Source organism: Piliocolobus tephrosceles, chromosome 19 (assembly GCF_002776525.5).
Source record: "Piliocolobus tephrosceles isolate RC106 chromosome 19, ASM277652v3, whole genome shotgun sequence".
Classification (NCBI taxonomy): domain Eukaryota; kingdom Metazoa; phylum Chordata; class Mammalia; order Primates; family Cercopithecidae; genus Piliocolobus; species Piliocolobus tephrosceles.
The window spans coordinates 20,631,606-20,635,810 of NC_045452.1; positions in this window are offsets into that span (position 1 = coordinate 20,631,606).

Here is a 4,205-nt window from a genome sequence, read left to right on the forward strand (position 1 = left end):
GTTATTACTGCATCTGGCCAGATAATGGATTTTAAGAGAAGAAACTGCATTTTTAGGAGACAATGGTGGCTTGGAACAGAGTGGTAGTAGAGTGGAGAGGAGTGGACGTGGGTTGAGATATGAGTTAGTGGTTGAGTCAATGGGCAATGGATTGAATAGATGGGCAAGAGAAAGAGAGAAGTCAATGAGCAGCCGGAATTGAGCCTATTTATTTGAGCCTATTTATTGGGAAGGGGGTGAGTGGGGCAGGGAGAGGAACATGAAGTGCTTAGTTTTGGATACATGCATTTTGAGACTCCCATTGGGTAACCTGCATATGCAAATGTGGAGTTCAGGGAAAAATCTCGGAGGGAGTCAAAACCATGGGCCTAGATGAGATTTCCTAGGGAGAACATCTAGGTAGAAAGAGTAAAGAGACCCAGAACTGCGCCCTGGGGTACTGCGGCATTTAGGGACCAGGGAGATGAGGAGGTATCAGAAGGAGCCTGAGAAGGAACCGCCAGTGAAATACAGCAGTGGTTCTCAAAGTGCGGTCCCAGGACCAGCAGCCATAGCATCATCTGGCACTTGTTAGAGAGGCAGACTGTTGGCCCCCGCCCCAGATCTACTGCCTCAGAACCTCCAGGGTGGGGCCCAGCGGTCAGCGACCAGTGCTTTAACTCGCTCCAGGCTATTGTAATGCAGGCTACAATTTGAGAACCACTGAGGTTTAAGACAAACTAGGACAGAGTGTGTTTTGGAAGGCAAGAGGATAAATTTTTCAAGAAGGAAGGAGTGTGTTTGATGCAGCTGAGAATGTGGCTAAGACAATGGCAGTGGGCCTGGCCATTGGATTTTGCAACATGGACGTTATTGTTGGCCTGGACAGGTGAGACTTTGGTGGAGTGGGAGTGTGGGGGGAACAGCAGCCTCATGGGAACTGGACAAGGTGTGAATGAAGGTGGGATGAAGTGGCATAACAACTGTAGACCTAGCTGGCTGTGGTGGCTCATGCCTGTAATCCCAGCACTTTGGGAGGCCAAGGCAGGAGGATTATTTTGAGCTCAGGAGTTTGAGACCAGCCTGGCCAACATGGCGAAACTCCGTCTCTACTAAAAATATAAAAATTAGCCTGGTGTGGTGGCAAGTACCTGTAATCCCAGCTACTCTGGAGACTGAGGCAGGAGAATCGCTTGAACCCGGGAGGCAGAGGTTGCAGTAAGCCAAGATGGTGCCACTGTACTCCAGCCTGGGTGACAAAGCGAGACTCCATCTAAAAAACAAAAACAAAAAACCTCAAAACTCCCAAAAAACTGTAGACCCACTGTCTAGCAAAGGGTTAACTCAGCAGGCTTGGTCTGATCGAACCCTGCACATTCCAAAGAAAGGATTGGGCCTGGAGCAGCTCCGCAGCACAGCACGTAACTTCCAAACCCTTGGAAGGTCCTGCCTGATGAGACTGTCTTTGTTTACCTTGGGCCATGCCAGATAATTTATGCTGACAAAGTCTTTTATGGCAAATGCCCTTAGTCACACTGTTATCAGTTTGACCTCTGGAGGGGGGTCCTTAGACTGAGTAGTTAAGGTCAGTCATATGGGTCCTCCATTACATAATCATCCCCCAGTATAGACCCTGGACACCAACACTGGGGTGAGCTTCCCTGATGGACAAGTCTCTCGTGCGTGTGTCACACATCATTGCTGAGAGGATGAAGTGCTGTCCGTGGGACTTTGGGAGAGAACGACTGGAATTCTGCTCCTGGTCTGTCCTGGATTCCACCCTATATGCCTTTCTCCTTGGCTAATTGGCATCTATATCCTTTCAATGTAATAAAGCATAACCATGAGTTTAGTGGCTTTTCTGAGTTCTGTGAGTCCTTCCAGTGAATCATCAAACCTGAGGGTGGTCCTGGGAACCCCTGATACACCTGATTTTTCAAGAAGTTTTGCAGTGAAAGGAGAAAAGGAATGAGTGACAGCTGCAGGAGGTATTGGCTCAAGGATTCTGTGTAAGAGAGGAGATACTGGGGCAGGCTTGGAGGCCCATCGAAATGACAAAGTAGATAAGGATAGGTTGGTAATGCAGGAGAAATGTTGTTGAGAAGACAAAGTGGAAGGGGATCCATTACACAGTGCCTCTGATAGGAGCAGTGACAGTTTATTCAGAGTAACTGGGGAAAGCCAGAAAATCTGGGTTCAGTGTGGGTTTGCAGGCAGACTTGGTAGTGGGGTGATGGGAGAAGACTGAACTAATGGTTTTCTCAATGAACTAGGAGGTGAGGCCACCCTTGAGTGTGCAGGGCTGGGAGTGGAGGGCTGTAGATTTGAGGAGAGAGGGGATATGATATAGTCACTTTGGAGAGCAAGACCCCAAACAAGGAATGTATACTAAGATTGCAGGCCAGGATTGGAGATCTCTGGCAAAGGACCAAAAATGAAAGTCAGGCTGGGCGCGGTGGCTCACACCTGTAATCCCAGCACTTTAGGAGGCCGAAGTGGGTGGATTATTTGAGGTCAGGAGTTCGAGACCAGCCTGACTAACATGGTGAAACCCTATCTCTACTAAAAAAAAATACAAAAAAGTTAGCTGGGCATGGTGGCATGTGCCTGTGGTCCCAACTATTTGGGAGGCTGAGGTAGGAGAATCACTTGAACCTGGGAGGCGGAAGTTGCAGTGAGCCAAGATTGCGCCATTGCACTCCAGCCTCGGACATGGAGTAAGACTCCGTATCAAAAATAAATAAATAAATAGAAAAGAAAATGAGGGTCAACACACACCAAAATCTGTGCTTTTTCACATCTGCATTCAATTGTGCAGGCGCTGGCACGAAGCAGTGGACAGCAGTATTTCACCAGGGTTGGACTTTGCCAGCTGAGTGGGACAGAGGGAGATGGAGTGTTTGCAAGTAAACTGGTGCAAGAGAGGATAAACAAGGCATAGCTGCCTATAGCTTACTTTTGCTCAATGGTAATTAAAATTTTTTTTTTTTTTTTTTTTTTTTTTTGAGGCGGAGTCTCGCTCTGTCGCCTGGACTGGAGTGCAGTGGGCGGATCTCAGCTCACTGCAAGCTCTGCCTCCCGGGTTTATGCCATTCTCCTGCCTCAGCCTCCCGAGTAGCTGGGACTACAGGCGCCCGCCACCTCGCCCGGCTAGTTTTTGTATTTTTAGTAGAGACGGGGTTTCACCGTGTTAGCCAGGATGGTCTCGATCTCCTGACCTCGTGATCCGCCCGTCTCGGCCTCCCAAAGTGCTGGGATTACAGGCTTGAGCCACCGCGCCCGGCTTAAAATATTTTTATTTTAAAACAAATCTGGATTCATTCTGGAGTAGAATGAAAAAGCACATGAATTTTTCAGATAACTTAGCAGACTTCCAAGGCAGTTTCCCTGTTTTGAAGTGCCACTTCCAGGGATACCTAACCCCTGGTCCTCACGTGGTGAATCTACTCTCGTTGGCAGTTTGGGAAGCTTTGGAAAAGTCTGGAAAGCCCTGTCCTGCCGGTGTGATCCCCTGTTTCCTGGCTAGCACCCTGACTTTTCACAGGGATCATCTGAGGACGGCATCCAACCAAGAACAGTGACAGTATTGAGAGAGTAGGAGGATGAAGCCTTTGTGGCTCTAAGATGGTGTGCGCAGGGAGGGCTGGGGACTAATCAAGACCCTCTTAAGGATGGGGCAGGTGCTGCAGGGGTGGGGTGGGGTAGCTGACCCTGATGCTGGTCTTAGAGTCCAGTCTAGAGGCCACAACATCAGAGGAGTCTGGGTAGTGTGGGGAAGGGAGCGGCTGAAATACAATAACCAGGGTCCCTCACCCCGGCCCCCTCCCTAGGACCCCAAGAGATGAAACACTCTGGGGGTCCAGGCAAGTGACTGGGACAGACTAGGTCCCAGGAAACAAGTCAGGGACCCGGATCCCAGAACTAGAGCACAAGATGTGGACGGGGTATTGGGAATGAGGCCGAAGCCCAGTTATCAGAACTGGGACACGTTCCATGTGGGACTTGGGTTCTTTACATCCTTCCTGCATAAATTCTGGGAAATGGGGTGTGTCTAAGCCTGGAACAGGGAGAACTTGTCAGCTGGGGGGCATATTTAGGGGCACGTGTGGTCTTGGGGCAGTCCAGGATCAGGCATCTCCTCTGCCTTTCCCTGCTGCCCTGTCCAAAGCAGCCCCCTCCTTCCTGCCCAGCACCTCCCAGGGCAGCCCCATCCCAAAAGAAGAGCC